The sequence below is a fragment of the Gossypium arboreum genome, chromosome 5 (assembly GCF_025698485.1).
Source record: "Gossypium arboreum isolate Shixiya-1 chromosome 5, ASM2569848v2, whole genome shotgun sequence".
In the NCBI taxonomy this organism is placed as follows: Eukaryota; Viridiplantae; Streptophyta; class Magnoliopsida; order Malvales; family Malvaceae; genus Gossypium; species Gossypium arboreum.
In genome coordinates this window covers 36,047,178-36,070,500 of record NC_069074.1, presented here as the reverse complement: position 1 = coordinate 36,070,500, position 23,323 = coordinate 36,047,178, and the positions used below count along the sequence as shown (strand labels likewise).

The 23,323-nt window shown below is 36.6% G+C and overlaps 4 long non-coding RNA genes across 4 annotated transcripts; 2 read left to right on the top strand and 2 right to left on the bottom strand.

Moving 5' to 3' along the window:
- Positions 1 to 7,572: 7,572 nt before the first annotated feature.
- Positions 7,573 to 8,437, bottom strand: LOC108451927 (uncharacterized). The gene is made up of 2 exons (XR_001866319.2): positions 8,306 to 8,437; positions 7,573 to 7,972 (listed from the first exon to the last, which is right to left on the bottom strand). It is a non-coding gene; the product is annotated as an uncharacterized LOC108451927 (long non-coding RNA).
- LOC128293149 (uncharacterized) lies at positions 7,972 to 8,667 on the top strand. Its single transcript, XR_008283228.1, has 2 exons — positions 7,972 to 8,171; positions 8,348 to 8,667. It is a non-coding gene; the product is annotated as an uncharacterized LOC128293149 (long non-coding RNA).
- Positions 8,668 to 21,345: 12,678 nt separating this feature from the next.
- LOC108451943 (uncharacterized) lies at positions 21,346 to 22,031 on the bottom strand. Its single transcript, XR_001866326.2, has 2 exons — positions 21,897 to 22,031; positions 21,346 to 21,564 (listed from the first exon to the last, which is right to left on the bottom strand). It is a non-coding gene; the product is annotated as an uncharacterized LOC108451943 (long non-coding RNA).
- Positions 21,564 to 22,117, top strand: LOC128293140 (uncharacterized). Its single transcript, XR_008283219.1, has 2 exons — positions 21,564 to 21,763; positions 21,939 to 22,117. It is a non-coding gene; the product is annotated as an uncharacterized LOC128293140 (long non-coding RNA).
- Positions 22,118 to 23,323: the final 1,206 nt, after the last annotated feature.

Genomic DNA, 23,323 nt, shown 5'->3' with positions numbered 1-23,323 from the left:
ACTTGTTATAACCAAGTGTGGCAATGGATGTGGACATGTCTAGGATTGGATCCAATCGGAGAGCTTGGTACTTAAGCAGCCTTCATGGCTCACCTCCTCTGTTATGGATACCTACCTGGTGCCCAGCTTCCATTCACTTGGTTAGTTGAACAAAGGGCTGTGCAACCTGTGCAAACAGCGCGAGGTGGACCGTCTCCGTTGAGAGGTCATGGCCGAGGTCGCGGTGGAAATGGCCATGGACGTGGGGCACCTGGCAAGGGTACTATTAACACTGAGGCTCATCAGCCAGCTTTGGTATATGATGCTCGTCGCCGCGAGGAGGGTGACGCACTTGACGTCATAACTGGTACGTTTTTTATTTTTAGCATGTCGTATACTGCCTTGGTGGATATTGGATCTACTCATTCCTATGTTGCATGTGCCATATCTGGGTCGTTGGGTGTGCACTCGAGGAGATTGTGAGTGGGGTATCTGTACTAAGTCCTTTGGGTCACTTTGGTTAGGGTAGACAAAGCGTATAGGGATGTACCCTTAGAAACTCAAGGTAAGATTTTCCCGGAGATCGATGGAGTTACCATTCAAGAGTTTGATCTCATTTTGGGAATGGTCGGCTTGTTAAGCATAACGCGACTGGATTGTGCCGCTAAACGAATGGTGTTAAGGACCACAAAGGATGAGGAGGTTAAGGTGATAGGTGAGCGAAGGGATTATTTGTCCAATGTGGTGTCGGCATTAAGAGCCAAAAAGTGGATTCGGAAAGGTTGTGAGGTCTATTTGGCATTTGTAAGTCGGTCGAAGAGGAGGGACCGACAAGTGGATAAGGTTAGGACCGTAAAGAGTTCCAAGATGTTTTTCCGAGAAGCTTCGTGATTGCCTCCGAACCGAGAAGTTGAGTTTGGAATAGATTTGTTTCCTGGAACGGCGCCTATGTCCATCGCACCGTATAGGATGGCACCGAAGGAGTTAGTGGAGTTAAAGGCTCAAATTCAAGAGTTGTTGGATAGGGGCTTCATTAGGCCAAACGTGTCTCCATAGGGAGCACCGGTGCTATTTGTAAAGAAAAAGGACGGGACAATGCGCATGTGCATCGATTACCGCCAGTTGAACAAACTGACGATAAAGAACAAATACCCTCTGCCAAGGATTGATGATTTATTTGACCAACTTAGAGGAGCTTCGGTATTTTCCAAGATTGACCTTCGATCCGGATACCATCGCTTAAGGGTAAAGGAAGTGGATATTCATAAGACAAAGATTCGTGACTCGATATGGTCATTACGAGTTCTGGTTATGCCGCTTGGGTTGACGAACGCACTGCCGCTTATGGATCTAATGAATCGAGTGTTCCAACCTTACTTGGACCGATTCGTGGTAGTTTTCATCGATGATATTCGGTATACTCGAAACCGAGGAGAAACATGAGGAGCATCTACGTACAGTCCGCAAGTCTTTGAGAGAAGGAACTGTATGCAAAGTTTAGTAAGTGTGAATTTTGGTTGCGAGAAGTGGCTTTTCTAGGTCATGTGGTTTCTGCTGAAGGAATTAGAGTGGATCCTCGAAAAATTGAGGTAGTTCTGGGATGGAAACCACCAAAATCAGTATCGAAAATTTGGAGTTTTCTAGGTTTGGCAGGCTATTACCGAAGGTTCGTAGAAGGATTTTCTCTGATTACTGCACCATTGATGAAACTGTTAAGGAAAGGGGTAGCATTTGTCTGGGTGAGAGTCGACAAAAGCTTTTGACCATTTGAAAAAGGTAGTGACCAAGCACCGGTGTTGATTCAACCGAGTCTGGAAGGACTTCACTGTGGTACACGATGCGTCACATGTGGGGTTAGGATGTGTCTTGATGCAAGAGGGTAAGGTGGTCGCTATGCTTCCGACGACTTAAGTCTCATGAAGCGAACTACCCTACGCATGACTTAGAGCTAGCAGCAGTGATATTCGCGTTGAAAATCTGGAGACATTATTTATAAGGAGAAAAGTGTATCATATACACGGACCATAAGAGCCTAAAGTATCTGTTAACTCAGAAGGAGTTAAACTTTAGGCAACGAAGATGGGTAGAGTTGCTTAAGGATTACGACTGCTCGATTGAGTACCACCCAGGTAAGGCTAACGTGGTGGCTGATGCGTTGAGTCGAAGGGTTGTTTCTGATTTGAGAGCCTTGTTTGCATGTTTGAGTCTGTTTGATGATGGAAGTCTGTTAGCAGAATTGCAAGTGAGGCCTATTTGGACTGAACAAATTAAAGAAAAACAGTTGAAGGATAACTCGTTGATTCTTCGGTTTGACAAGTTGAGAAGGGTGAGAATGAGGATTTTGGACCGAATCTCAAGGAGTTTTATGCTTCCGAGGAAGAATTTGTGTTCAAGGACTCGACTTGAGACAGTCAATATTGAAGGAAGCTCATGGAGGACTTTGTGCCATGCATCCCGGAGGAATAAGTTGTATCACGACTTGCGAGAACTGCATCGGTGGCACGGGCTTAAACGAGAAGTAATGGAGTTCGTGGGGAAATGTCTGACATGCCAGCAAGTGAAAGCTGAACATCAATTTCCTTCTGGATTACTGCAACCGGTGAAAATTCCATTGTGGAAGTGGGAGAGAGTCACTATGGACTTTGTGAGTGGGCTACCTTTGACACCCACCAAGAAAGATTCTGTGTGGGTAGTGGTGGATAGGTTAACAAAATCTGCCCATTTCATACCAGTTCGTACTGATTACTCCCTACAAAAGTTGGCTAGGTTGTATGTGGAAGAGATAGTGCGACTACATGGAGTGCCAGTGTCGATTATTTCCGACCGATACCCTAGGTTTACATCTCAGTTCTGGAAGAAGTTGCAGGAGGCATTGGGTACACGTTTGATTTCAAGATCGCCTTTCACCCACGCATGGATGGACAGTCGGAAGGGTTATTCAGATTTTGGAGGATATGTTAAGGGGTTGTATCATCGATTTTCGTAGGAGTTGGGAGGACTACTTGCCATTGGCGGAGTTTGCATACAATAACAGCTACCAAGCAAGTATTCAGATGGCTCCATATGAGGCACTTTATGGGCGGAGATGTCGTACGCCTACGTGTTGGACAGAGTTGGGTGAACGACAAGTGCTTGGACCGAAGTTGGTGGTAGATACTGAAAGTAAGGTTAAGTTGATAAGAGATCGATTAAAAGAGGCATCTAATAGACAGAAGTCGTATGCGGACCTAAAGCTCAAAGAGATAGAGTTCGCGGTTGGGGATATGGTTTTCTTAAAGGTTTCACCTTGGAAGAAGATCTTGAGATTCGGCAAGAAAGGCAAATTGAGTCTGCGGTTTATAGGGCCTTATCGAGTTCTTAAGCGGGTAGGGCCAGTAGCGTATCAGTTAGAGTTACCACCGAGTTAGATGAATCCATGACGTTTTCATGTGTCTATGTTAAGAAGATATCGATCGGATCCCTCACATGTTGTGCCAAAGGAGGAGATTGAAGTAAGGACCGATTTGACCTTTGAAGAAGAACCCATACAAATTTTAAATCGAGAGGTTAAAGTTCTAAGAAGGAAGTTGGTTCATTGGTAAAAGTAATCTTGTGGGCGTAATCATGGGAAAGAAGAAGCTACTTGGGAATCAGAAGAGACTATGCATCAACAATACCCTCAACTATTTGGATCAGGTAAATTTCGAGGCCGAAATTTCTTTAAGGGGGGTAGAGTTGTAACGCCCCAATTTTCGGGAATTCGTGAATGTTGGCATAGGTTTAATTATGTTAGTGGGCCTCTAGAAGGCCCAAGCTAAGATAGAACCCGGTAATTTTAGTTAATTTTTGTTCCATAAGAAAAAGGAGTGAAATTATGAAATAGGACCTATGTGAAAATGTTTGAAAATGCTATAGGCTAATTTGTAGTGGCCAAATAAATAGGAGTGCAAAATAGGAGGATTTGCATGTCAAATTCCCCACTTTTAATGTAGTGGCCAGCCAAGGTGATGGATAGTTGATAATGTATGCATTTTAGCATTTTAATAGTTAATGGATGATGGGCATTAGCATTTTAATAGTTAATGAATGATGGGCATTAGCATTTTAATAGTTAATGGATGATGGGCATGATAAGCATTATGGGCATATTTTTATTGGAATTATGGCATGAGTATGGCACAAATATTAGTATATCATTTATGTGTCATAAAATGTTGAGTGATAAGAATAACAAAAGGAAGTAAAGGAAGGTTGTTGTTCATTCTTTGTTCTCCATAGCTGAATTTGAGAGAGAGCAAATAGGGGAGGAAACCCTTGAATATTCGATCACTAGAAGGAGGAAAAATTGAAGGTAAGTTCATGGTACTTTGCTTCTATCTTGATGTTCATAAGTTCTTCTTGATTCTACCCTAACTCATGAAGCATATTTTAGTTTTTGGTTGTTGTTTCATGTTCTTTTGATGAAAAATGGAAGATAGGTGAAGTTGAGCCAAACAAATGAGCATGCATGTGCCTTAGATGCTAAAGGGAAAAATCAGCTAACATGTTGTGCTTTAAAATGATGAAATGGAGATTATACTTAAGTAAAATCATAGATATGTGATGATTGATTGGTGATATACATGTTTAAATAACAAGCATGCAAGTTAGGTGTGAAAGAGTGATTTGGTAATAAATCTACTTGGGACAACAGCAGTAACGTGACTTTGGAAAATCACCATAAATTGTGGGAGATGAATTAGAAGCTGAATAAATTATGTAATTAAAGCTTAATGAGTCTAGTTTCAAATGAAATAAACTAGAACATATTTTGAATTCTGTACAATGAGAAATTTGATTCGTAATGAAGAGTGGTCAGATTAATCAAACAGTGAAACATAGGAAACTTTGAGAAATATCTAGTATTTATTGGCTAAACCAAAAATTCTGAAAATTTTATGGATAGAAGATATATGAGTCTATTTTCAGGAAAAATTAACGGCACTTGATTTGGAGTTTCGTAGCTCCAGTTATAAATGATTTAGTGACTGTTGCTTAGGAAGACAGCTTGCAGTGAAATTATGATTATGTGGTAAACATTGACAAAAATTTGTTAATGAGTTGCTTATTAATTTCTTATAAGCTCACTATGATCTGTAGGTGTGGTTGGTCGAATATTGTAAGGGGTTAATATGTAGTTTGTATTTGAATAGTTAGATTAACATGTTAGTAATCCAATTGTAGGCGGTTCGTGTGTGGATCTCGTCAAGATATCGTCGCAAAAGCAGTGTGTAACTAACACCCTCTTTCTTAGTCTAGATCGGCAAAAGTCGAAAAGTCGAAATGCCAAAATCGGTATTTTGTAGATTTATGAGTGTCGCGAATGCTCGTGAGGTAAATCGATTAATGTTTTTGGTAAGCTGCAATGTTTGGACCGCAAAGTGCATGATTTACGTGCCCTCGATATTTTTGGGCTTAATGGGCCAAAATTGGAATGATGGGCCCACGGGCCCAATTCGGTAGAACCCTCGGTAGTGATTCATTAGTACGTGAAAGGTAGGAATATGCATGAAAAACCCTAAAATAGATAAATTATGTGAATACCTTTAAAAGTGGAAAATTTACGCTTTACCACCGGGAGATAAATTACCAAATACCCTAGGGTTAAATTGACCTAAATGCATGTTTGATGTTGTTATTTATCGCATGCCATGTTGTTATTATCGATGCATGGGACCGGATATTGACGAGGAAGTACTGAAAATGGCTTGTCCACGTCTTGGAGGCTTTGCCTCAATTCTTAATCGAGCAACAAGGTCAGAATCGTGGAGTGTTGGGTGGGTGGGTTGAGCTATTCCCACATGGAGTGTATGGCTGGTACGGTGTGGAGTGTAGTGATTGGTGGGTTGAGTAGTCTCCCAAAAGGGCTTGCATATGTTTACCGATGTTGCATGTATTTTGAAATGGGCCTATGGGCCATCTTTATTATCTCAATAAGGGCTAAGGCCCGCTTTATTGTAATCTGAAAAGGGCTCGCCCAGACCACTGTTACTTGAATAGGCTTAGGCCCAATGGGCTTGAGCCGACTTGGGCTTTGAATGGGTTTTCCTTACACACTGAGTTTCCCAAACTCACCCTTCTTTAACCTTGCAGTGAGTCTTGATGTGGGTGACTTAGAGCCGGAGGGATTTAGAGTGGCCATTGTGAACACTTTTGGGTTTGAAAAAGAGACTGTTTTCTTAAGTTATTTTAATTACTATTTAAGTTTTGGGTTGTAATAAGGCCATTTTAACTTTATTTTCTTCTTTGATTTTCCGGGATTATATTATTTTAAACAACTTTAAATTGATGGATAATAATAATTCAAATGGGCTAGACTTAGACACGATTTCAAAATGATATTTTTTTAAATAACACGATGACACGAATATTCAATTTACTAAAGATAACCACTCAAAGAAATTTCAACTTATTATAACCAAGTGTGGCAATGGATGTGGACATGTCTAGGATTGGATCCAATCGGAGAGCTTGGTACTTAGCGACCTTCATGGCTCACCTCCTCATTATGGATACCTACCTGGTGCCCAGCTTCCATTCACTTGGTTAGTTTGACAAAATTCGGTTTTTTTTTTAAAACACTAAAAAGGGAACACGGGTTTTTGACTTCAAAGTGGCACGTCGGATTCGGCCTTAACGTCTGGGCCGGGTTTGGGGTGCTACAGATTTTTGAAATGGTAACCTCAACATAAAAAGGGTAATGTTAACATAGGTTAACAAGAGATATGAGTGTACAAGTTACCATGTCAAACATCATTGGAGGTATAAGTGCGTATGGTGAGTGTGGGTGACCAAAGGCTTGGTAAATAGCCACCAAAATGGTCCACACAGGTAGACACACGGGCGTATGTCTAGGTCGTGTGTGACATACGGTCAGCCCCATGGGCGTGTTGTCCGGCCGTGTGTCCCTGCACCTAAAATTTTAAAGTCAGAATGCATGGTAGTAAATACACGGGTAGAGACACGGCCATGTGTCTCGACCATGTGGAGGACACAGCCTAACACACAGACGTGTGTCTTGGCCATGTGCCCTAAATGAGTGATGACGTCATAAACAGAATGTCCAGGTTTTTAGACACGGGTGACAACACGGGTATGTCTAAGCCGTGTGAGGGACATGGGCGTGTGCTCGGCCGTGTGAAAACCTTTGTAGGTTCAAAATGAAAAATAAAATTTTAATAATTTCACACGAGTAAAGGACACGGGAGTGTTCCAAAGCACACGGGCGTGTGCATTGCCTCCACACGAGCGTGTGAGGCTTAATCATGAAATTTTTCTAAAAATTTTCTTATGTTCTCGGTTTAGTCCCTGACCGCTTCTAACATACGTTTTGGTAGGGACAACATGATTTTTTTTGATTGGTTTTAAATTTGGAATGAAATTTTATAACCTGTCTTTCTCGGAACATTCACGTTTTTGTATGGTAATGCCTCATACCTTGTCCCGGTCCTGGGTACGGGTAAGGGGTGTTACATTTAGTGGTATCAGAGCTACAGTTTAGTCAATTCTCGGACTAACGTAGCGTGTATCGGGTCTAGCTATACATGCCATTATACAAGTTATGATAGTGTGACATTTCTTAACCCTTTTAATTGTATTTGAATATAGTAAATGTCTTCCAATCAAGCCCAGCATGAGTCCGAAGGAGCTGAGAGCCATACTTCAGCTTCCGTACAATGAGCTACTTCTAGTAGTAGTAAAAGGCCGAGGTCTGTGTAATAGGCCCATTTCGCCCGGGCCTATACCAAAACCAAAATAGAAAAATAATAAAACCAAAATAATTTAAAAGTCAAGTCCATTTACATTTATTAATCCAATTAACCCAAATAGCCTAGCACCCCATGGCCCAAAACTAAACCAAATTTTCAGCAGAAACCCTAAGGTTCCCTTGCGCCTAACAGGTTTCCAGCAGCTTCCAACACCGCTGCTACCTCCGGCCAGTCCCACGTGCGCCATCAGCCAGCTGGCTCCATACCTGCAACAAATGGAAATCACAACAACAAATGACAGATAATATAACAGAATAATAGCAAACAAATTAAGGGGGAAAAAGGGGAAATTTGTAAATCTTGATTTTGGCTATATAAAGCCAATTGTATACTGTAAATGGGGGATTATTATTTTTTTCCACAGAAATACAGACGCATATTGAAAGAGAAATAAAAATCGAAAAGGTGATTTCCAGTCTTATTGTTTTCCTTTTTTTTTCTTTTTTTCGCGTTTTTCTTCTTTAGGATTACATGAAATTTTAAAACAAAAGAAAGAAGGGGATTTACATGAAATTTTAAAATAAAAAGAAGGGATTTACCTTAGTAGTCAATAACTGTCTTCTTCGTCGCAATCGAAGCAGGGACGGGATTTTGAAATCGAAGCAAATAGTCTTCGAGGTTTAACCCTCCATGGCTATTCTGTGCATCTTGAGTCACTGATCAAAACGAAGCAAGAACATGCAGATAAGGGGGCTATGGGAATCAGCCAAAGGGAGAGGAGTGAATTAGAGTGCTTCTGTCTTCTCTCTTTTGTTAGTATTTTAGGTTTTTTTTTCCTTTTGATTTTTATGAAACAAACAGAATGGCACCGTTTGAGAAAGGTAAAGGTTTGCGTGAAAACCTGATTTAGAAGTTGGATTTGTGCCTTTTTATTTAAATGGATAATTTGCATGTTTGATCCTTCCTCCTTGCACCGCGTTGTAATCTGCTCCCATTTGCATTTGATTTGCTTTATTTTCTTTTAGATTATTCCCAAAATTTGAAGTACTTTTATGTTTTAGTCCGCATCTCAACACAATGTTTCAGGATCAGGATTATTTCAATCTTGATCCTGTGAATTCATGTGTGTTATATATGAGTCTCCATTAGTAGTTTACTTATTTTGTAAATTATCTTTTTATTTTTACTTTGATTTCAATTAAGTATTTTATTAGATTTATGTTATAAATTTGGGTTTATTCACTCATATATTTTCGGTCCTTTTATTAATGTATGTATATTCATCATTATTTTATTTTCGTTTTTGTTTTTATTGTTTATATTATTTGTAATGTTAATATTAATTGTATTATTTGTATTGTTGGTTACTTATTTGTTGTAATTTGAATAATTGAAGTTCCCCATGTTGCATATTATTTTATGTAGTGTTTTATGCGTTATTATACACGTATATACCTCATAATAATTGGTTTTATTCCATGAACATTATTAACATTAAATTATTATATACATTTAACTTTTTTTCACATATTAATGTTATATATGTATATGTTTTTTCAAAATGAAATCGCATGTTGTATACATTAATTAAATTTTAACTATACATATACAAAAATTATTGGTATATATAATTTAAATACATTTTAAACATTAGTATTTTATACATATAATTTCTTTTAGATTTATTCACATATCTTTCTTATTCAAAAGAAAATCCCACATATTTTGTGTATTATTTAAGTTATTATTAAACATATATTTAGAACTTATATTTAATTTGTATTCATTATTAAAGCCAAGACATTCTTATACATATATATTTTTAAATAAACTCATATAATGGTGTTTTTAAAATTATTACGTATATAAGTTATGGTTAATTTTATAATTCATATTTTAATTAAATGATATTTTGACATATAATTATTTCTAACATTTTTTCACATGTATATGGCACATATTAAATTATTTTTACTATGGTACATCTTATTATTTTCATGTAACTTTATGTAAATATTTTTCTATGTATATATCCTCTTTAAAATTATTTATGTGTATAATATTTTTTAAGAACCCTATTTTAAACTATATAATTTATTATATACACTCTCATATTATCCTTATGTTTTATTTTTTATTTTATATATATATTGTTACTTATATAACTTATATATTTACTTCATTTCTTTCATACATTATTAATTTTTTTTACAAATAAATATACCCAATTTTTACTTGTATATACATGTTTCATAAATTTATTTTGTACATTATTTTATATCATGTATTGTCATTCTTAATACATTATTTAAGGTATCATGAGAATTATCAATTTTGAATGGATTTGTGTTTTAAATATTTCATATATAATTTGATTTGAACTTTGTATTTTGTAATAACAATTTCAATAAACATGTATCCTGTGTTTCTATGCAAATAAACGTGTTTTTGAGAAAATTTTCAATTTTCAGTTATTCAAAAAATCTGAAATAAGGTAATATCTAATATTTGGGGAATTCGGAAAATCGTGCTCAATCGTACTGGGTATGACTTTTCCGGTGAACCAAATATTTAGATAACCTTTTATAATTTTAATGTACGAGTTTTTCAAAAGTCAAAAATCGATCGCATCTTAAAGGTGTATGGGATCGTATCCAATCGTACTGGGTATGAAACCGCATGTCTTTGAAACGAGAGATTTTTGACCGCTAATTTAAGCTATTCAAACATTTTTAAGAAAAAAAATCATACTTCGGAAAATCTTTTCCTTTAAAACTTTTTATATAAAGACAGCAGTAAATCAATTTGGTACCAGTTTTTTGGGCGTAATGAGGGTGCTAACCCTTTCTCATGCGTAACCGGCTCCCGAACCCGTTTCTTTTTATTTTTACCTAAACCAAATTTATTTTTCATTGAATAAAGTGTTTTAATAGGTGGTCTAATCACACCTAAATCAAGAGATTGGTGGCGACTCCATATTTTTGTTTTCAAATGTCGATCCCCATTGTTTTCAAAATAAAAAAAGGTTTCGACAGCTTGGCGACTCCACTGGGGATTGAACAAGAGAGTCAGGCCATAAAATTGATTAATTGCTGTCCTTTTGTAAATTGGTTTTAGAAATTATGATTCTTTTGATTGCAATTGTTGGTATGATTGTGGGTCTTGTAGAATAATATTACATTGCATTGCATGACCGCTATGGTTATACCCGTTAAGTGGGAGTAAGAAACTATGCTTTCGTAAGGTTTTCACCTCCGCATGGGCTAGTGGATTGCTTCCGGGATACATCCGTACCTATGATTTCGTGAGATTTTCATCTCCGCATGGTCATAGGGAAATGTATTCCCCTGAACCGAACTCGATCCATATGAGCCTATAATGGGTGAGAATTGAGGAATTTGCTGGTTCAGGTACCCTTTCTCTAGAACCGAGCTACATATAGTGAACTTTAAGAACCCATCTTAAGTAGAACCTTGCCCAAATTTAGTGATTACCTGAATAGGTACTTTATTTGATATTTATCTCACTTGTACTAACGTGTTTTGTTTTTATTTTGTTTATAATTGCATTGTATTGCATTACATCATCATAGAAAGGAGGTGTTGATTCATATTTGATTACTAAATAGAACAGTTTGTCATAAGAAAATGAATTTCCTGATAAAGTAGATTATAATACGGTTGTCTGAATTGACGGAAGAAGGCTGACAGTTTGTGGAGAAAAACAAGTCTTTACCTGAAGATTCAAGCCGATAAAGATTGTTTGAGAGCCGTCACATCTCAATTTTCTTAATGGAGCTAATCAACGTCATTAGGATAATGAGTCGTGGCCTGGATCAAGCAAAGAAGAGCTAGTGGAGGCATTTATTAGAGGCTTGAGAGATTTGGATTTCACGAAGAAAAGGAATCGGTGTCCTCACTTGGAATATGAAAGCAAGGCCGTATATGTAGTCCGTTTTATGTAAAGGAATTTGTTTTCTAGAAAAGTTGTTCTAGTGGAATTAAATTCAAAATCAACACCTCTTTCTTTTGCATTCATCTCATGCATTTGCATTGCATTGCATCATCTCATAATTTGCATTAAATTGTCATAAAAGGGGTCCCTAATTAGTTGAAATCATTTCAGTTAATCTGGGGACCAATAAAAACTTACCAACCAAGCGTCGTTACTGTACCCGTGCTAAGATAAAAGATATGGATGAAAGATTGGAAAGACTTGAACAACTTCAAAGAGAGATGCAAGACCAGTTACAAATACAGATAGAAGAGCAACTGGCGAAAATTAGGCAAGATATGAGAGATCTGGTGCTAGAGTCTCAAAGGAATATGTTGAACCAGTTGTCTCAATTGCTGAAAAAGGGTCTTGAAGAAAGAAAAAGTTCAGTGATAAATATTGGGAAAGACAATGAGGACCCTCCGGGTTTTACCCTGGTAAGTGCTCAGACGTATCCTGAAGGTGTACCTATTGTCAAAAATCAGCAATATCAGGCCGGTACCTTTGATTATCCGACAGGTTCAGGCTCTAATCTGGGGGGCAATCTAACTAATCCTGAAGTTCTTGATCTAGATAAAATGGAAAAAAATAGAGAGGGAATTGCCAAAACAACTTGAGGATCGGTATAGGTGGTTGGAGGAAAAATTGAAAGCAATGGAGAATGTTGACTTCTACTGTGGGATTGACGCTAAGGATCTAAGTTTGGTCCCCGATCTGGTACTCCTGCCAAAATTTAAGATTCCAGAGTTTGAAAAATACAATGGGACCAGTTGTCCTAAAGCTCACATCACAATGTTCTGTCGAAAGATGACAGGGTATGTTAATAACGATCAATTGTTAATCCATTGCTTCCAAGATAGTCTGATCGAGTCAGCAGCTAAATGGTATAATCAATTGAGTCGTGCTAAAATCAAATCATGGAAAGATTTAGCACAAACCTTCATGAGGCAGTATAGTCATGTAACAGACATGGCACCCGACAGAATTACCCTGTAAAGTATGGAAAAGAAGCGAAATGAGAACTTCAGGCAATATGCCCAAAGATGGGGAGAGGTAGCAACACAAGTCCAACCGCCTCTTTTGGAAAAGGATACCACGATGCTTTTCATCAATACTCTGAAAGCCCCGTTCATTGATTATATGTTAGGAAGCGCTACTTTGAGCTTTTCAGATATAGTAGTGTCCGGTGAGATGATTGAAGATGCGATAAGAAATGGGAAAATAGATATGGGAGAAAGTGCTAAAAGGTCAACCCCGGGAAACAAGGAAAATGAAGTGAACGTCGTGAGCATGCCTTCCAAATTGGTTAACATAGGCCAGCCAAGGGTTATAATCACTAGTTATTAAAGAAAATTTGAATGACATATTCAAAGAGAGGTCCAGGGAATAAAAGTTTTCAAACCCTTATGTACTTGAGGATATTTTAAGCAATAGGACTGTGGAAGAGATCCTTGTATTTTTAGAGCTAATCTAAAGTAATGTTCAAAATGCGCTTGTTGCTTTTTGCCTAGGGGCAATAAGAATCTTTTTGTGAAATAGGCTTGTGTCCAAAAATTTTTATTTCAATAAAATGCATTCTTTTTGAATAAATATTCTTTCATTCTTTATATATTCTTTTGTTCTTTGGACTATTTTTTTTTAAAATATTCTTTCATTCTTCATTCACGATCATACCATACAAATAACTATCCTTGGAATTTGCCTTTGTACCTACTATAGGTCCCCAGATATCAATGACATGAGCAGCGCTGTAACTGACTCCCTTTTGGGGTGAGATAGGTGTTTAAGCGGATCTCAGGACTTTGAAGATGACAGAGATTGTGACTTATTTCTTGATTTGTTAAAAGATGAAAAAACAGATCCTACTTTACAAAGGGTCAATGGACATTGTGAACAAGAGGCAAAGATTGAAACCTGAGTCACCACAAGGACAAAATGAATTGTCTTTGAGTTACTTCAAGAAATTCAAAGATGTTTTCACATGATCATGTCGAGATATATTTGAGATATTAAGATCTGTGGATGATACAAAATGTTTATACAGTGTTAGAAGGACACATGTTAAAGGTTTTATGGTAGCCACGCTAATCATGAGGTTTGGGTATTGTTGATCCACTATGGAAGGGGATTGCATTGGTTAAAGCCACATTCATTTCTTCACAGATTTTCTCTATATGGGGTAAGGATGTTATCAGGCCATTCTCATCAATTCATCTTGGCAGTCATTGATTACTTCACGAAGGGGGTGAAGGTCGCTTCATATGTCAATATTACAAGATCAATAGTTATCAAATTTAAAAAAAAAAAGGGGTTGCTGACAAGTAATGTCAGAAAGGATCACTTTCAAATACAACTGCACAATGTCAAAAGTTTGCAGTTTGTTCAAAGATCAGACACTATATCACAGTGCAGTAAAGGCATTCAAAAAGAAAAACAAAAGTTCAAAAATAGAAAAAAAAAGGAAAAGCAAATAATAGAACAAAGGTCATAGTGAAAAATGACTGAGTCTTGTAAGGATTGGCATAAATAAGTTATCATTTACCCTTTATGTTTATCGAACGTGGGCTGAAACCTTCACCGGGGCAACACATTAATTTATAGGACTGAAATAATTTTTGAAAATGAGATTCCTTTTCTTCGAGTCTTGGCAGAATTAAAGTTGGATGAATCAGAATGGGTTCAATCCTGATATGATCAGTCAAATTTAAAGGGTATCCGTCACAGTCAGATGATGCAGGCATATGACAGAAAGGTTTATCCTCGAGAATTTCATGAGGGGAGCTTGATATTTAAGAAGATCTTTCCTATACAAAAGGACTTCAAAGGAAGAAATATGCCAAACTAAGAAAGACCTTATGTAAAGAAGCCTTGTTTTGGAGGAGCATTGATATTGAACTAAAGGATTTGCCTAGTTTGGGGAATTCAAAATACAGTCACAGAGTATTCTACCTAAAATAGGAGAGGCTAAGGTGAAAACCCGCAAAGGGCGCCTTGAGACCTTAAAAAATTCAAAAAAAAAAGAATTAAAAAAATCAAAAAAAGAAATAAAAATCAAAAAAAAAAGAAGAAGAAAGAATCAATCAAAGAAATTGAAAAAAGAAAGAAAAAGGAGAGGCCAGGGTGAAAACCCGCAAAGGGCGCTTTGGGACCAAAGGGGATTTGTACTGAAAACCCGAAAAGGGCGGCTCAAATTTGGATCAAAATGGGGCATACAGTAGTCTTGCTATGCTTGAGTTAATAATGAAAGAAGTATGTTACGTCTTGGGGCGTTTACAAAGTACTTCAGATCCCCTAAACACAGATTGAACTCAGAATGGTCCTCAAGAAGTTGGTACAGAGAAGCTCAAGCTGCAATATCTGAGGCACCTAGCTTTCCATTTTTACCCATTTTTTGTTTGTTATCTTTAATTACCTTGTTCTTTTCTGGTCACGTCCTAATACATTTCTTTCTTGGTTACATTTGCTTATTTGTTTCAAGCTATGTTCTCAATTAATTCCTTTCTTGTTCATGGTTATGATCTTTTTCAAGAATTTTAGATTGAAATAACAATTTTTGGACTAATAATACTTTCATAAAGGAAGTTTCGCATATTGCTTTAGGGAGTTTCTAAATAATACAGGAGCCTGAAAATGGACTATTGTTTAAAACTCACTAAGCTTAAGGGTTGGAAATATTTAAGCCCAAATTGAGATTATCTCCTTGGATTTTCTGTCAGAAATATTAATTGGTGTTATGATCCTAGCAAAGAATGAGCAATGGGATTGTTCTCAGAAAAAGAAAATGGTATTCTGTATTCATGCAGATATCAAGCATATACATTTGTTTATTATACCTAGAGAAGGGTGTAATAGGTCAAATTGATTGAAGATAATGAAAATTCTATACCTCTGAATGGTTACAGGATGGATAGAAGAAATCAAATGATTATTCCCTTAAGGTCGCAGTGGGACGTTCAAATGTCCTAGAAGCTAAATTGTAAGGGACTCTGGAATTACAGCGGGTCAAGCTTACTGAGCAGAATGTGATTGTTTCTTTGGGTTTTTTGTCAAGAATACCAGCTGAACAAGATGACAGCATAATAAATCAGTGATAATGCTCTGGTGAACAACGAGCAATGATGCCTTAAGCATTTTTTACTAAGAAGAAGAAAAAAGAAAAAAGATCATTTTCATTTTTTGCGTTCATATATCATTCATCACATCTAGTTAGATGCATTTGATTCATTTTGATCATAGCATTCTAATTATTTGACATAAACATCACATCTAGTTAGGAGCATTTGATTCATTTTGATCATAACATCCTAATTATTTGGCATAAGCATGATACATGAAACCGAGACTACAGGACATGTCAAGAGGATGGTGTAGTAATATCGGTGAAGTCAGATCTTATATCCCTGAAGTTACAGCGGAATGGATCGAAGATTAGAAACCTTATCTCCCTGAGGTTGCAGTGGAGCAGGTTGAAGTGTCAGTTGCAGTAAAGCAAATCATAACAAGTCTTATCTTCCTGAGGTAGTAAGAAAGCAGACTGAAGATTGAAGATCTTATCTCCTTAAGCAGTAGCGGAGCAAATCGAGGATGGAGAATCTTATCTCCATGTATCGGCAATGGAGCAGATTTTAGCTATTGACCTTATCTCTCTGAGGTAGCAAGAGAGCAGGTTGGCGATTGTAGTCTTATCTTCCTGAGGTAGCAAGGAAGCAGACTAAAGATTGAAGATCTTATTTCCATGAGCAGAAACGGAGTAGATCGAAAGAGGCGAATCTTATCTCTATGTATCGGCAATGGAACAGGTTTAAGCCCCAAGATTTATTTCCCTGAAGTTGCAGTGGAGCAGATTGAAGATAGTGAATCTTATCTCCATGTATCTATAATGGAGCAGATTTTACCACCAAGCCTTATCTCTCTAACATAGCAAGAGAGCAGGTTGAAGAATGAGTCTTATCCTTCTGAGGTAGCAAGGAAGTAGACTAAGAATTGAAGATTTTAACTCCCTGAAGTTGCAGCGGAGCAGATCTTCGTAGATGATGAATCTTATCTCCATGTATTGGCAATGGAGCAGATTTTATTACTAGCCTCATTTCTCTGAGGTAACAAGAGAGCAGGTTGAAGAATGAGTCTTATCTTCTTGAGGTAGCAAGGAAGTAGACTAAGAATTGAAGATTTTATCTCCCTGAGATTGCAGCGGAGTAGACTAAAGTTTGAAGATCTTATCTCCCTAAGCAGTTGTGGAGCAGATCGAGAATGGCGACTCTTATCTCTATGTATTGGCAATGGAGCAGATCTAAGTCATCAAGCCTATTTCCCTTAAGTTACAGTCCAGATTCAGAAAAATCGGGCAAAATTGGCCCTATTTGAAGTCTTTGCTCTATTCTCGTTGCACAACAATAAGCAAAGAGGGGCAGCTGTAATAGGCCCATTTCGCCTGGGCCTATACCAAAACCAAAATAGAAAAATAATAAAACCAAAATAATTTAAAAGTCAAGTCCATTTACATTTATTAATCCAATTAGCCCAAATAGCCCAAAGACCCCATAGCCCAAAACTAAACCAAATTTTCAGCAGAAACCCTAAGGTTCCTTTATGCGAACAAGTTTCAATGACTTCCAAAGACCATTGCTACCTTGACCAGATCCACGTGCCATCACCAACCTGGCTCCATACACGCAACAAATGGAAATCACAACAACAAATGACATATAATATAATGAATAATAGCAAACAAATGAAGGGGGAAAAAGGGTAAATTTGTAAATCTTGATTTTGGCTATATAAAGCCAATTGTATACTGTAAATGGGGGATTATTATTATTTTTCCACAAAAATACAGACACATATTGAAAGAGAAATAAAAATCGAAAAGGTGATTTCCAGTCTTATTGTTTTCCTTTTTTTTCTTTTTTTCGCGTTTTTCTTCTTTAGGATTACATGAAATTTTAATAGTTAATGGATGATGGGCATGATAAGCATTATGGGCATATTTTTATTGGAATTATGGCATGAGTATGGCACAAATATTAGTATATCATTTATGTGTCATAAAATGTTGAGTGATAAGAATAACAAAAGGAAGTAAAGGAAGGTTGTTGTTCATTCTTTGTTCTCCATAGCTAAATTTGAGAGAGAGAAAATAGGGGAGGAAACCCTTGAATATTCGATCACTAGGAGGAGGAAAAATTGAAGGTAAGTTCTTGGTACTTTGCTTCTATCTTGATGTTCATGAGTTCTTCTTGATTCTACCCTAACTCATGAAGCATATTTTAGTTTTTGGTTGTTGTTTCATGTTCTTTTGATGAAAAATGGAAGATAGGTGAAGTTGAGCCAAACAAATGAGCATGCATGTGCCTTAGATGCTAAAGGGAAAAATCGGCTAACATGTTGTGCTTTAAAATGATGAAATGGAGATTATACTTAAGTAAAATCATAGATATGTGATGATTGATTGGTGATATACATGTTTAAATAACAAGCATGCAAGTTAGGTGCGAAAGAGTGATTTGGTAATAAATCTGCTTGGGACAGCAGCAGTAATGTGACTTTGGAAAATCACCATAAATTGTGGGAGATGAATTAGAAGCTGAATAAATTATGTAATTAAAGCTTAATGAGTCTAGTTTCAAATGAAATAAACTAGAACATATTTTGAATTCTGTACAATGAGAAATTTGATTCGTAATGAAGAGTGGTCAGATTAGTCAAACAGTGAAACATGGGAAACTTTGAGAAATATCTGGTATTTATTGGCTAAACCAAAAATTCTGAAAATTTTATGGATAGAAGATATATGAGTCTATTTTCAGGGAAAATTAACGGCACTTGATTTGGAGTTTCGTAGCTCCAGTTATAAATGATTTAGTGACTGTTGCTCAGGAAGACAGCTTGCAGTGAAATTATGATTATGTGGTAAACATTGACAAAAATTTGTTAATGAGTTGCTTATTAATTTCTTATAAGCTCACTATGATCTATAGGTGTGGTTGGCGAATATTGTAAGGGGTTAATATGTAGTTTGTATTTGAATAGTTAGATTAACGTGTTAGTAATCCAATTGTAGGCGGTTCGTGTGGATCTCGTCAAGATATCGTGCATAAACAGCGGTAACTAACACCCTCTTTCTTAGTCTAGATCGGCAAAAGTCGAAAAGTCAAATGCCGAAAACCGTATTTTGTAGATTTACGAGTGTGCGAATGCTCGTGAGGTAAATCGATTAATGTTTTGGTAAGCTGCAATGTTTGGACCGCAAAGTGCATGATTTACGTGCCCTCGATATTTTTGAGCTTAATGGGCCAAAATTGGAATGATGGGCCAACGGCCCAATTTGGTAAGAACCCTCAGTAGTGATTCTCATTAGTACGTGAAAGGTAGGAATATGCATGAAAAACCCTAAAATAGATAAATTATTGAAATACCTTTAAAAGTGGAAAATTTACGCTTTTACCCCGGGAGATAAATTACCAAATACCCTAGGGTTAAATTGACCTAAATGCATGTTTGATCGTTGTTATTTATGCATGCCATGTTGTTATTATCGATGCATGGACTGGGATATTGACGGAGGAAGCATGAAAATGGCTTGTCCACGTAATGGAGGCTTTGCCTCAATTCTTCGATAATCGAGCGAAGTAAGGCAAGCAATCGTGGAGTGTTAATGGGTGGGTTGATCTATTCCCCACATGGAGCGTATGGTGGTGCAGTGGTGGAGTGTAGTGGTTGGTGGGTTGAGTAGTCTCCCAAATGGGCTTACATATGTTTCTTGATGTTGCATGTATTTTGAAATGGGCCTATGGGCCATCTTCATTATCTGAATAAGGGCTAAGGCCCGCTTTATTATAATCTGAAAAGGGCTCGCCCAATACCATCATTACTTGAATGGGCTTAGGCCCAATGGGCTTGAGCCGACTTGGGCTTTGAATGGGTTTTCCTTACACATCGAGTTTCCCCAAACTCACCCATTCTTTAACCTTGCGGTGAGTCTTGATGTGGGTGACTTAGAATGGGAGGGATTCAGAGTGGCCATTGTGAACACTTTTAGGTTTGAAAAAGTGGTGGTTTTCTTAAGTTATTTTTAATTACTATTTAAGTTTTGGGATGTAATAAGGCCATTTTAACTTTATTTTCTTCTTTGATTTTACGGGATTATATTATTTTAAACAACTTTAAATTGATGGATAATAATAATTCAAATGGGCTAGACTTAGAACACGATTTCAAAACGATATTTTTTTTAAATAACATGATGACACGAATATTCAATTTACCAAAGTTAACCACTCAAAGAAATTTCAACTTGTTATAACCAAGTGTGGCAATGGATGTGGACATGTCAGGATTGGATCCAATCGGAGAGCTTGGTACTTAAGCGACCTTCATGGCTCACCTCCTCTGTTATGGATACCTACCGGTGCCCACTTCCATTCACTTGGTTAGTTTGACAAAATTCGGTTTTTTAAAACACTAAAAGGGAACACGGGTTTTGACTTCAAAGTGGCACGTCGGATTCTACCTTAACGTCTGGCGGGTTTGGGGTGCTTCTGATTTTGAAATGGTAACCCTAACATAAAAGGGTAATGTTAACATAGGTTAACAAGAGATATGAGTGTACAAGTTACCATGTCAAACATCATTGGAGGTATAAGTGCGTATGGTGAGTGTGGGTGACCAAAGGCTTGGTAAATAGCCACCAAAATGGTCCACAGGTAGACACTGCAGGCGTATGTCTAGGCCGTGTGTGACATACTGATCGACCCATGGGCGTGTTGTCCGGCCGTGTGTCCTCTGCACCTAAAATTTTAAAGTCAGAATGCATGGTAGTAAATACACGGGTAGAGACACGGCCATGTGTCTCGACCATGTGGAGGACATAGCCTAACACACAGACGTGTGTCTTGGCCATGTGCCCTAAATGAGTGATGACGTCATAAACAGAATGTCCAGGTTTTTAGACACGGGTGACAACACGGGTATGTCTAAGCCGTGTGAGGGACATGGGCGTGTGCTCGGCCGTGTGAAAACCCTTGTAGGTTCAAAAAGAAAAATAAAATTTTAATAATTTCACACGAGTAAAGGACACGGGAGTGTTCCAAAGCACACGGGCGTGTGCATTGCCTCCACACGAGCGTGTGAGGCTTAATCATGAAATTTTTCTAAAAATTTTCTTATGTTCTCGGTTTAGTCCCTGACCGCTTCTAACATACGTTTTGGACCTCGTAGGTCCATAATAGGGACAACATGATTTTTTTTGATTGGTTTTAAATTTGGAATGAAATTTTATAACCCGTCTTTCTCGGAACATTCACGTTTTTGTATGGTAATACCTCATACCTTGTCCCGGTCCCGGGTACGGGTAAAGGGTGTTACATTTAGTGGTATCAGAGCTACAGTTTAGTCAATTCTCGGACTAACGTAGCGTGTATCGGGTCTAGCTATACATGCCATTATACAAGTTATGATAGTGTGACATTTCTTAACCTTTTTAATTGTATTTGAATATAGTAAATGTCTTCCAATCAAGCCCAGCATGAGTCCGAAAGAGCTGAGAGCCATACTTCAGTTTTCGTACAATGAGCTACTTCTAGTAGTAGTAAAAGGCTGAGGTCTGTGTAATAGGGCCATTTCGCCCGGGCCTATACCAAAACCAAAATAGAAAAATAATAAAACCAAAATAATTTAAAAGTCAAGTCCATTTACATTTATTAATCCAATTAACCCAAATAGCCCAGCACCCCATGGCCCAAAACTAAACCAAATTTTCAGCAGAAACCCTAAGGTTCCCTTGCGCCTAACAGGTTTCCAGCAGCTTCCAACACCGCTGCTACCTCCGGCCAGTCCCACGTGCGCCATCAGCCAGCTGGCTCCATACCTGCAACAAATGGAAATCACAACAGCAAATGACAGATAATATAACAGAATAATAGCAAACAAATTAAGGGGGAAAAAGGGGAAATTTGTAAATCTTGATTTTGGCTATATAAAGCCAATTGTATACTGTAAATGGGGGATTATTATTTTTTTCAACAGAAATACAGACGCATATTGAAAGAGAAATAAAAATCGAAAAGGTGATTTCCAGTCTTATTGTTTTCCTTTTTTTTCTTTTTTTCGCGTTTTTCTTCTTTAGGATTACATGAAATTTTAAAACAAAAGAAAGAAGGGGATTTACATGAAATTTTAAAATAAAAAGTAGGGATTTACCTTAGTAGTCAATAACTGTCTTCTTCGTCGCAATCGAAGCAGGGACGGGATTTTGAAATCGAAGCAAATAGTCTTCAAGGTTTAACCCTCCATGGCTCTTCTGTGCATCTTGAGTCACTGATCAAAACGAAGCAAGAACATGCAGATAAGGGGGCTATGGGAATCAGCCAAAGGGAGAGGAGTGAATTAGAGTGCTTCTGTCTTTTCTCTTTTGTTAGTATTTTAGGTTTTTTTTTCCTTTTGATTTTTATAAAACAAACAAAATGGCACCGTTTGAGAAAGGTAAAGGTTTGCGTGAAAACCTGATTTAGAAGTTGGATTTGTGCCTTTTTATTTAAATGGATAATTTGCATGTTTGATCCTTCCTCCTTGCACCGCGTTGTAATCTGCTCCCATTTGCATTTGATTTGCTTTATTTTCTTTTAGATTATTCCCAAAATTTGAAGTATTTTTATGTTTTAGTCCGCATCTCAACACAATGTTTCAGGATCAGGGATTATTTCAATCTTGATCCCTGTGAATTCATGTGTGTTATATATGAGTCTCCATTAGTAGTTTACTTATTTTGTAAATTATCTTTTATTTTTACTTTGATTTCAATTAAGTATTTTATTAGATTTATCTTATAAATTTGGGTTTATTCACTCATATATTTTCGGTCCTTTTATTAATGTATGTATATTCATCATTATTTTATTTTCGTTTTGTTTTTATTGTTTATATTATTTGTAATGTTAATATTAATTGTATTATTTGTATTGTTGGTTACTTATTTGTTGTAATTTGAATAATTGAAGTTCCCCATGTTGCATATTATTTTATGTAGTGTTTTATGCGTTATTATACACGTATATACCTCATAATAATTGGTTTTATTCCATGAACATTATTAACATTAAATTATTATATACATTTAACTTTTTTTTCACATATTAATGTTATATATGTATATGTTTTTCAAAATGAAATCGCATGTTGTATACATTAATTAAATTTTAACTATACATATACAAAATTATTGGTATATATAATTTAAATACATTTTAAACATTAGTATTTTTATACATATAATTTCTTTTAGATTTATTCACATATCTTTCTTATTCAAAAGAAAATCCCACATATTTTGTGTATTATTTAAGTTATTATTAAACATATATTTAGAACTTATATTTAATTTGTATTCATTATTAAAGCCAAGACATTCTTATACATATATATTTTTAAATAAACTCATATAATGGTGTTTTTAAAATTATTACGTATATAAGTTATGGTTAATTTTATAATTCATATTTTAATTAAATGATATTTTGACATATAATTATTTCTAACATTTTTCACATGTATATGGCACATATTAAATTATTTTTACTATGGTACATCTTATTATTTTCATGTAACTTTATGTAAATATTTTTCTATGT